The sequence below is a fragment of the Apium graveolens genome, chromosome 1 (assembly GCF_009905375.1).
Source record: "Apium graveolens cultivar Ventura chromosome 1, ASM990537v1, whole genome shotgun sequence".
NCBI classification, from domain to species: domain Eukaryota; kingdom Viridiplantae; phylum Streptophyta; class Magnoliopsida; order Apiales; family Apiaceae; genus Apium; species Apium graveolens.
Window position 1 is genome coordinate 132,848,366 of NC_133647.1, and position 12,747 is coordinate 132,861,112.

The following is a 12,747-nucleotide window of genomic DNA, read 5'->3' on the forward strand; positions in this document are numbered from 1 at the left end:
ATACCTCGTCAGGAATTGACTAAGTGTGTTAGTATTTGATGCGTCAGGATTTGACTGATATAGTCAGAATCTGACAAATTATTTCTTCTCATAACTGATCATTCCAAGCTCATGTATTAGCTTTCCAAAGGTTGCTACTGGTAATGGTTTGGTAAAGATATCAGCTACTTGTTGATCAGTTGGAACAAAGTGAAGCTCAATTATTCCTTCCATGACATGCTCTCTGATAAAATGATATCTGATATTGATATGTTTTGTGAGTGAGTGGTGCACTGGATTACCTTTCATAGAAATTGCAATTTGATTGTCACAGTAGATTGGAATTTTTGAATAAGACAATCCATAGTCCAATAGCTGATTTCTCATCCAAAGAATCTGAGCACAACAATTGCCATCTATAATATATTCAGTTTCAGCTATAGATTTAGATATTGATTTCTGTTTCTTACTTTGCCATGTAACCAATCTACCACCCAAATTCTGGCAGCCACCTGAGGTACTCTTCCTCTCAATTTTGCATCCTGCAAAATCTGCATTAGAACAGCCAACTAGACTGAAATCTGATTCTCTTGTATACCACAAACCAAGAGATTGAGTCCCCTTTAAATATCTTAGAATTCTTTTCACGGAAATTAAATGAGGTTCTCTACGCTTGGCCTGAAATCTTGCACATAAATAGGTTGCGTACATAATATCTAGTCTACTAGCAGTTAGATATAGTAATGAGCCAATCATACCTCTGTAAGTAGTGATATCAACCTCATTACCTTGATCATGATCCAACTTAGTAGCAGTGGCCATTGGAGTTGTAGCTGTAGAACTTTCCTACATATTGAATCTAGTCAACAGATTCTTTGTATACTTAGAATGATTAATGAAAATTCCCTCATCAGTCATTTAACTTGTAGTCCAAAAAAGTAGCTCAGTTCTCCCATCATGCTTATTTGATCCCTTGACTTCATAAGATCCGAAAATTTCTTGCACAACTTGTTGTTAGTAGACCCAAAAATAATGTCATCAACATAAATTTGCACCAAAAGGATATCACTACTTTTATTTATGTAAAATAAGGTTTTGTCAATAGTACCTCTTTTGAAACCACTTTCAATCAGGAATTTTACAAGTATTTTATTCCAGGCCCTTGGTGCTTGTTTGAGTCCATATAATGCTTTATCAAGTCTATACACATGGTTTAGAAATTTTGGATTAATGAAACCAGGTGGTTGTTCGACACACACCTTCTATTCTAACTTTTCATTCAGAAAAGAACTCTTGACATCCATCTGAAAGACCTTGAATTTCTTGTGTGCAGCATATGCCAAGAAAATTCTGATAGCTTCCAGTCTTACCACAGGAGTAAATTTCTTGTTGTGAATAACCCTTTATAACAAGTCTAGCTTCATTCCTTTCAAATTCATTCAACTCTTCCTGCATTACTTGAATCCAATCAGCATTCTTGAGTGCATCCTCTACTTTCTTTGGTTTCTTCTTAGAAAGAAAGTTGTGATAAAGGCATTCATGTTCAGTTGCACTCCTTGTCTAAACACCAATATCAGGATCCCCAATGATAAGATCGGGATTGTGATCTTTTGTCCATTTTACAGCTTTTGGCAATACAATCCCATTTCCTCATGCTCCCCCTGAATAGGATGCATCATTTTCATGTGAAGCTCCCCCTGTATTAGTGTTGTCATTTCCTAATCGAGCAGGGCTTCCAGTTGGGGACTGTTTACCAAATTGATCTTGGTGCTTAGTTGAATGATCATCTCTTGATGAGCTATAATTTGTTGTACTATACGAATTTCCAATTGATGCAGAATTTTCTAATTCATCAGTATCATCAAGATTTGATTTACTAGAGTTATTATTATATATTTTTTGATGTTGCTCCCCCTCAACATGTGCATTTTCGATGATTAACTCTAGATCAGGATCAGAATTGTCATCAGGATTTGACTTGTTGCCAGGATTTGACTTATCATCAGGATTTGATAAGTCATCAGGATTTAGATCATTTCCTGACTTGAGCCTTTTGTTTATAAATACAAGTTCTTCATGAGTGTCTTCTTCAATTCCAGTAATCTTCTTATCATTAAAAGAAACATGAATTAATTCAACAATTTTTCTTGTTCTCAGATTGAAAACTTTATAGTTTTTGGTGCAGGATTTCCAACAAAAATACCATCATCAGCTTTTCTGTCAAATTTTCCAAGCATTTTAGGATGTGTTTTGAGAATAAAACACTTGCATCCAAAGATATGGAGATGCTTTAAGCTTGGATTCTTTTCCTTAATCATTTGATAAGAATTTAATCCATGTCTGTCATTAAGAGTCAGGTTCTGAGCATAACAGGCAGTATTGACAGCTTCATCCCAAAAGTATGTTGGTAGATTAGCTTCTACAAGCATAGTCCTAGCTCCAATCAATGTTCTATTCTTCCTTTCCCCAACTCCATTTTGTTGAGGTGTGCGAGGAGCTAAAAATTGTTGAGAAATTCCCTTGTATCTGCATAAATCATCCATCTTGCTATTTTGAACTCAGTCCCATTGTCACTTCTCAGAATATGCACTTTATACTTTGAACCATTTTCAATCAGTCTCAGATGATCCAAAAGAACATTTGCAGTTTCATCCTTACCGTGTAAGAAAAATACCCATTAAATCTAGTATATTTATCAACAACAACTAGAGTGTACCTTTTCTTGTTAATTTACATGACATTCATATGGCCAAAGAGATCTAAATGTAGCAATTGATATGTCTTTTTGATGGATAATTTTGACTTACTTTTGAATGAGGTCCTTCTTTGTTTGTCTTGTTGACATGCATCACGCAAACCATCAGGGGAGTAAAACATGTTTGGTAGAAATCTCACCAAATCTCTCTTCACCAATTCAATAAGATTATTGAAGTTGAGGTGAGAAAGCTTCTTGTATAAGTTCCAACTTTCATCTAATGATGATTTTCTTATTAAAAAAATTTCAGGTCCATCAGTATCTGCATGAAGTTTGGCTTGATAGATATTTCCATGTCTGTATCCTTTGAAAATAACTTTCTTTGTGACCTTATGAACTACTTCATAGTGAGTATCATAGAACACAATATAGTATCCTTTGTCAGTAATTTGACTGATGCTCAATGTCCTTCAGTCCGTCTACCAGAGCTACATTTGAGATGATAATATTTCCAATTATTATATTGACATATCCCAATGTTTTTTCAACATTATCATCACCTTAGGAAACCATTGGGTCAGCCTTCTCCTCATATTCTGACAATACGAATTTATTTCAAGTCATACGTGCAGAACAACCACTATCCAGTACAAGCACATTCTTTTTGTTCCCTGTAATAAGAAATATGGAAATTAGTTAGCATTTTTAAGAACCCACACTTGTTGGGTCCTTTTTGACATCTTATGTATTTTGTAGCAGAAGACTTCCTATTACACTTTGAGCCATCAGGATTTGACCCATCGGGAATTGCTCCATCAGGATTTGATCCATCAGGATTTGTCCTGATATTTTTAACTTTATAAGATGTATGCACATTCAATTTAGCAGTTCTATTTGAAATAACAATTTTATTGAATTTGGGTAAATGATCATAATTGTTGTGATACAAGCTATGATAATCTTTACATGTGTAAATAGAATGTCAAATGCTACCACAGTGAAAACAAGGATTCTGTGGTTTATAAAATACTGATCTACCACTAATATCAAACTAAGGAATTTTAGTGGCTTTCTTTTTAATCTTCTTGCAATCAATAGCAACATGATAAGTATTACCACAGTTAAAACAAGCTTTTGTAGGAGCATCAAGAATGTACTTATAATTAATTGCTTTATTTATTCCCTATTTTCCATTTCTACCTCTTTTTGTACTAGATTTGTGAGTCCTAGCAGTCACTTCAGAAAATTTCTTTTCTAGTTGGTTTTTAGAGAGAAGACCTATATTTTTATCTTTCTTTTCCTTGACTCTAAATTCAACTTTCTTCTTATCAGGAATTTTAGAGGTAGAACCTACTTCATAAACTGACTTTATTCCATTTTCATCAATACTAACAAATTTAACAGGTGTGGTGTTATTAATAACTTTATTGATATTCCTATCAGTAAATTTATTATAACCTAGATAATCTTTCCAATTTTTCTCATTTAGGAAGTTGTGAACGTTTTTGTAATATCCGGGACATATCGTGTAATTATTTTGCTATTATATAATTATTATGTGTGTTCAGTATCTATTCTGTGAGCTAATTGTTAAGTGTTATCTGTACTTGAATATTCAAAAATAATATTAATTGAGTATTTTAATTCTTATATGCCCAAAATAAAATATAGATAATTGTCATATCTTCCTAATTATTTTTATGTTGGTTTATGGATTTATAAGAATCATATGAAATTTCTAAAATCTTTTTCCGGGTAATTAAAATCTATTTTATAAAAACGGGAACCAACTGACGTCAACCGTTGTTACGTTTTTGGAACCCGAAACTCTTTCGAGAACTCCTTCCTAACCTAATTGTAATATTCCGAGCATTTTCCATGTTTCGACATTTTCGATCCGGCATACCGTTTGTCCTGCGCGGGTCCCGGCGCAACATTTTTGATACAATATTCATTTCGGTAAATCAATAAAACCCGTATTTTCGATAAACGGGAGCTTTTTATTAAACTATCCCAATTATCACTTCGTAATACGTGTAACCAGGCGCTGAGACCAAGACCGCAGTACAAATTGTACTGATTTGGATAATTATCCCGAAAACCGATACCGTTTGGATCAGTTTTTACAGATAAACATACTGTTTTATATCCGGAATGATCCAACGGGATACAAATTTTCCGTAATTATAAATAGCCTTTTACCGTATTTTATTTCGTATCAAAATCATTTGCAGATATTAATTATATAATTTTCAGAGAAAACCCCTAATTACATAAACTGTTCTAAGAATCAAACAGCAAAACGAAGGCGTTACCGATCTCTGTTTTTAAAGCTTGAGTAACCAAAACGAAGGATTTGAGGTGTTCTATCAGATTCTGAGCTTTATTTCACTGCAGAAATCAAGGTTATTTTTCTAAAAATTTATTTATTTTCGAATTTATTTTATTAAAAATATGATTTTTTGTTCGGATGATTGTTTGTATGATTTGATGATTGCATGTTGTAGAGCTTGTTTTCCTGATGATTTTCATATGTCATACGTCTGATTTGGAGTTCAATAACATGTTCAAATTTGAGTTTAATTTTCGAATTTCAAAATTAGGGTTTATAACCCGTATGAATGTTCTTAATTGAAATTTGGGGGTTTCTTATTATGTGATAGATTGATGTTGTGTTATAGTGGGTTGTGTTCTCTGTGAAATTTGCAATCTAGTCGTATAAGTTTCATGAACCAACGAGGTCTGTAGAGAAGGGAGTTGTGTTTTGAAGTTTTCCGATGTTCGCCGGAAACTGGGAAATTTCACGGCCAAATTCCGGCCAACTCAGGGATTGTTAGGATGAATTGATTGCATGGTTGTATTCCTGGTGTTGTGTAGATGTGATCTGGAGGTGTTGGTGGGGTGAGGACGCCGGGAAGTGTTCTCCGGCCACCTCTGTGTTTTCCGGCGACGGGGTGTAAAAATTGCAGTTTAGTACCCCAACTTTTGAAAACGATGCAGTTAGGTCCCTGAAGTTTCCAGACTTTGCAAATTTAGGATTCCTGTTTAGAAAATGTTTAAAAATCATATTTCCTATTTATTTTTATTATAAAAATTCATTTTTAATTTCTGAAAATTCTAAAAATTATTATTTTAATTCCGAAAATTATTTTTAATTCACAAATAAATCTGAATTAATTAGTTAATTAATTTCAGTTAATTTTTAATTGATTAATTAGTCTATTAATTCGAAAATTAATTGATTAATTGATTTAATTAATTATTAATTGATTTTAATTAATTATTTAATTAGATTTAATTATTTAAAAATGATTTAAAAATTCCGAAAAATAGTTTCGAGCTTTAAAATATTATTCTAAATTATTTCCATGCCTCGATAATTATTCTAAAATTATTTCGGAGCCAGAATGGGCCAACCGAACCCTGTTTATTAACCCGAAATTGATCCAACGACCCGTTTTAATTCCGAAAAATGTTTTAAAAATCATTTTAAATACCCGAAAGCATATTTATGACCCGAGACTTCTTTATAGATGATATGTCATTGATTACGTGATGTATTATGTGTTATACGTGACCTGTTGTTTGATTATCGGTCTATATATTCGGTATTTACTTGGTTATTGCATAGATTTCAATCCATTAATCGGATTTGGGTAAAACGAAGGGTGGATAGAATTATGTGTTGAATAGAATCCTGTGAGTTGATGATTGATAGATACTTATGATATGTGAGCAGAAGAGGCAAGGCGTAGGAAAGGGAAACAGGTAGTTGAGGAGTAAGACGATTGTGATTGAAAGCAAGTGCAGGATAGTAAGCTAATATCAGGCAAGTGTTCTGAACTTTCTCGAGATATTGTAATTCTTGATAGTCTTGTTGACATTGCAAGTGCTTTGAAGCACGGAAACCTAAATCCTGATTTCAGTTATTGTTCTTGAGCTATGAACCATATTCTTTCTAAGCCATTGATTATTGTATACCCAAACACGAACCACAAATCTACGATACTACTCCACAAATACGTACAAACTAAATACCAGACACTGAACTGAATTATTATATACTCAATCCATGATATCTTATGCTTTGAAAGACCAAATCCTTGAAACCCTGAAACATTATTTCCTTTGTTATCCAATTCTTTCATTACCCAACATTCAAGCTTTGAAAGTACCTTGTTGATCCTTACAATGATTGAAACCCTTTCATTGTTAAACATTTATTATTGTTAATGATTTCGGTTATTGTTTATTATTGCATATTCTATTATTATGTTAGAATTGGATTGTTTTTATAAAATTGTGGACCAGATTCGTGGTCAGACCATATAATGGTCAAGTTAGGCCAATGTGTGCCTTGGATCCAGTAGTTAGAGCAATGCTGTGTGCCTTGCTCGGGGTTAGTGTGTGACTGATCAGCAGCCTAACCTTGGTTTTAAATTAAAAGTATAATATCCAATTCTAAATCATAATCCATTGTTCACTTGATATCATAACCATATTCACCTGATGATCATTATTCTCAGTTTTGTCATTGTGACTTGCTGAGCTAGTTAGCTCATTTGTCCGATGTTGTTTATATTCTTTCCAGTTAAAAAGGAACCAGTTGGTAAAGAGGATCCCCAGTCCAGCGCGAGAGCTAGGGGTTCAGGTTGAGAAAGCTGAGCTAGTAGGCTTCTTTTGGAATAATTTAAGTTTGTAAAAGTTTGTAATAATGTTTAATACTCAGTTTGAATTTGAAATAGTTGGGATTTGAACGGTTTGTAATATATTAGTGTGTTTGGCTTGTGTGCATACTTTAACCTGTTGCGGTCCGTGGTGGTTGGTAAGTAGGGTCATTGCATATATTATTATTATCTTTATTATTGTTATAAGCAGGTTATAATTAAGATGTGTGTGGACCCCAAACTTCTGACCCGGGTTTGGAGGGCGCCACGGTTTTTACCTGAACTCATCCAGGTTTTAAACACCTCACTCTCCTTCTCATTCACTTCCTCTAGCATGGCATATTTAATATGCATCTGAGCTTCATTGTGTGTGGACTTTTTACATTCTTTTTCAGTTTCTTGCATACAAACAAGCTCAGCTTCTAAATGATCATTTCTTTTCCTAAGTTCTTTATTCTTAGCAATTAGACTGTCATTTTCAACTGACTTATTCTTGAAATTAACATGCAAAGAATATAAGAAGGTTTTAAATTTAGACATGTTATTAGTATCAATAGGGAAAATAACCGAAGGTACCTTATCAGTTCCTGACACATCTTCTCCATGAGTTTCCATGAGTTCATAGCATTCATCATTATTGTCAGTTCCTGATGTGTCCATCTAGTCTTTGTTAGAGTTTTATATGAACAATGCATTTCCAGTTGATTTGGGCATTCAGTAGTCAGATGTGCCCTTTTATTGCAGTTATAACAAGTCATCTTAGCCTTATCAAACTTTCTTCCCTTGGTTTATTATCCCTCATTATTTCTGAATTTGCCTTTACCATGACCAGAGTACTTTCTATTAAAACCACTTTTTCTTTATGGTTTTTCAAACCTCATCCTTCTAAAGCCTTTCACCAGCATGGCAGCCATTTGAACAACTTGAGGATCATCTAATTGAATCTCAGAATCCTTATCAGTATCTGTATCAGGATATGATGATTCATCAGTATCTGACTCTTCCACAATGTTCCTTCTTCTTGGCCTTTCACTCATCTTTTCCTTGCCTTATGAGTTTCAGCATTTTGAGCCACAACCTTCATCTTCTGACCCTTCCTATTTTTCCTCTATTGAATCTCCAAGTCATGGGTTTTCAGCATTCCATAGACTTCATCCAGTGTCAGTAAATTAAGATCATATTAATGCCTGATTATAGAGGCTTGAATATCCCATTCTTCTTGAAGAGCTCTTAGAAACTTGGTGTTTGAGTGTTCCATGTCATACTCTTTTCTAACCAATATTAGATCATTTAACAGTGTCAGAAATCTATCATAAATGTCAGTAATTGACTCATCACCCTTGGAATCAAACTGTTCATACTCTTGCACAAGAACATCTCTTTTATTCTTCTTTATTACCATTGTATCTTGGCATTGTGTCTTTAAAGCATCCCATATCCCTTTGGCAGTCTTGCAGGAAATCACCCTATTGGACATCACATTTTCCAAACTGTTGTGCAGAATATTTTTTACTTTTGCATCTTTAAGCATTGCAGCCTTTTCAGGATCTGACCATTCTGATTTCTCTTTTCTGATGTAGTGTTCAGGAACAGTTGCTATCATGGACATGACCTTTTCAGGATAAGGAGGTCCTTTGTTGATAATGTCAACATATGCATCAATAATAGCTTCAAGGAACATCAACATCTTTACTCTCCATGTAGAGTAATCTGCTTTCTTAAGGATAGGAATTTTCATGCTTTCATACTTACTTACAAACATATTTAATCTTTTCAAATTAACAATTAATTTGACTGCGCTGATACCACTTATTGCCTAGTAAAGATAATTGTTTAAGGGGGTTGGAAACAATTAACTTACAAATTGATTTATCACAGAAGTAAAGTAATAATAGTAAAGAACAGATTAATCAAATAACAGTTTGTATTTATCTTTAATAAACTTTTACAAAACTCTCTCAAGAACAATATTCTTAAGAGTTGCTAGGTTATGAATAATACTCGAGTTAAGCACACCACAAAGTGATAACCTATTCTGTGTTTATATATCATGCAACTACACAATCAATCCCTATCAATTAAATATGTTACAGTATAAATTATCTAGTTTCTATACATATATATATCAACAACTACGATCCTATAAATCAACGGAATCTGATTTATCCCATAGACGTGACTTATCCAATCATATCCTGACAGTCATCACATCTTGGTACATATCCTGACTACATCAGATCCTGACGATTGACAAATCCTGACTGTCAAACAGATATTGACCGGCTTCACATCTTGACTCCATAACAAATCCTGATTCCTGACATAGATAATTTCCAACACTTACTACCATTACCAAATCAGGAAAGAAAAGCGGATAATAGTTTTTATCTTTTGGAGGCCATATGGATTGACCTCAGTTGAAAGAGGATGTTACCATGAAACTATGTATAAACTATCGAGGTGTGAATGGTTGAATAAGATACCCTTATTGGGGATAGATGACTTGATTTATCTATGGAAGAATGTAAGTACCATTTTAAAATGGAATTGAGGATAAAGCATCGGTAACTTGAGAGGAAGCATGGGGGGATGCATAAAGGGTAGCATTTCACCCTTAATATAGACATTATGAGCTTTAAGATTGTGAGTTGGAAGGATTAAGGTAGCGACAACCTTTAAATATCAGTGGAGAAAGTTTTCAGAATTATATGGATATAATGGTTATGGTATTAGTAAATGATATCTTGATATGCCCTGTACCTAGAAAATACATGAGGAACAATTAAAGGATAACCTTGGAGATATTACAAGAAGAAAGGTAATATTTAAGTTTTCAAAATAGAAATTTTGGGTAAAGCAAATATGACATAATAATAATGATTCCAGGTAGGTAACGTGTTAGACCATGAGAAAGTATAGATCGAACCAATGAATGTCAAACTTATTTGAAGCAAGAAAGACCCAAGATAAGAGACGTCCTAAATATGATCGAGAGTCAGCCATGATAATGTTCAGATTTAAAGATTAAGGCAATAACTTATGGAAAAATGGTGATTTTTATTCTCTCACCAGAGCTTAAGGAAAAGATCTTCAAATAAGCAGTGATTAGAATGAGGTAGGAAATTTAGTTGAAAGTGGTTCGCAAGATATTGATTGTAAGGAACTATTATAAACAGGAAAGGCCAATGAGGTGGTTGATACTTTAATTATAAGAGAGTAATTATAAATGCTCATTTCAAAGGATTACATTAATGCTGGGTGAAACCATGAAGGTTATATTATGGTGTGGAATATTTACCTTCCTTCATGATGATTGTGCGACATTCAACCATAATAGAAGTTTGGTAAAGATTTAATTCTTGTTATCGCTGTGAGCGGGAAACCTATCTTAGAAGGTCCAATCTTGAAATAAGCTAGGACCATGTTCCAAAAAGGACTAAATGAACCTTTGAGCTACAATTCTCCTATTGAAGACATATGAGTAATAATGGGATTAACCTGCTATAGTTGTTTTGATTAAAACTCTTTTGCAATTTCATAAGTTCAGGAAATGTTCTTAATGGATCACGAATGGTGATTATGTGCCTCCTTAGAAGATTTTGATACGACATATATGGACTCCGTCCAATTAGCTATTAAGATCTCGGGTTTAACGCCCTCCAAACCCGGGTCAGAAGTTTGGGGCTCACAACACGCACACACACAATATATAAACCTGTATGTAAAATATTATATGCATTGACCCTTCTTTACACAACCACGGATCGCAACAGGTTAAAGTATGAAAATAAGCCACCAACTTAACTTTTATTACATCGTACCAAATCCCAACTTGTTAAACTTACAAATGACAATGATATCATTCTTACAATCTTGCATAACTTATCTACAATATAAAGCTCTTGCTAGCTCGATCGAACTTAACCTAGAATCCTAGCTCGCACACTAGACTGGGAATCCTCATTACCAACAATTTTCCTTTTCCACTATTAAAAACATAAAAAGGTTTGCAAGAGTAAGCTAACTAGCTCATCAAGTCATAATAGCAATAACTGAGGTTAAACAATGAGCAATTGAAATGATTCAAAAGAACCAAGTTTCCGGATAAGCAATGATGAGAATTGGATATTCACTTTAATTTTTTTTTTAAAAACCAAGGTTAGGCTGCTGATCAGTCACGCACTAACCCCGAGTAAGGCACACAACTTTACTCTCTATATTGGATCCAAGGCACGCATTGGCCTAATATGACCACGAATCTGGTCCACATTTATAAAACCATCTAATTCTAAAAAAATTCAATATGATAACCTTTGTAATTCAATAAAAACAGAATTATGATTAACATTGATAAAGAATTTATCTCATAGCATAAAACATTTCACAGGTATCACCGGGGTATATCAAGGTGTAAATATAAAAAACGGCCTGATGAAGAATCAACTATATGATGAACAATAGTTCAATGATAATACAGGGTATAGATTTTTGATGTCATGGGGTATTCCAGGATGTATAAGTTTCTGTATGCTCAAGAAATTCTGTTGCAATACTTGGTTTATAGTGTGTATGTATTTGTAGAGTAGTATTGTATTTGTAGGGTTTAATATCTAGGAAATCAATCGTTAGTGGTTTACAAGAAATAAATCTTACAGTTCAAATTCAATGATATGATCAGGGTTCAAGGTTGAATAGTTTAAAGCGCTTGTAATATAAACCAAGATTTATTTTGAATACTAGCAACACGTTATGAGAAAGTTCGGAAATATTTGCAATATATCTTGAAGAAGGTTTAGAAGTACTTGCCTTATCACAGATGATTTCCAACTTTACTTGTACTCATCTAACAGTTCTACTCATCAATCACTTTCCTTTTTTTATGCCTTGCTTCTATTCATCGGTCACTTACTTTCTTTTTCGACACTTCAGTTTTATATACTGATCACTGGCTTTCTTTTCTATGCCTCGCTTACTCTGTTAGGCATCAAAAATATCTATCAATACTCAATCTCATATCATTCAAATTGTCACATAGACGTCATAAGCTTTCATCTAACCTTCGTTTCACCCAAATCCATCTTACAAATTGAAAATTATAGCAAAAACAGTCAAACAATACATGTACACTCATATTATACATCAATCAGATCACAGATAACACGTAGCACGTAAGATATCAATTAAAATAATTATTCAAAGAAGATTCGAGGTCGAAATGATTATTCAGGTACTTAATACAAATTTTTGAACATTTTTCAGAATTAAAACGGGTCTCCGAGTGATTTTATAATTAAATAATAGGATTCCAACACCCGAATCTGACTTTAAAATGATTTAATAATAATTATTGAGCATTAAAAATAATTTTAAATAATATTTAAAAGCTCGAAATTATTTTTAAAATTT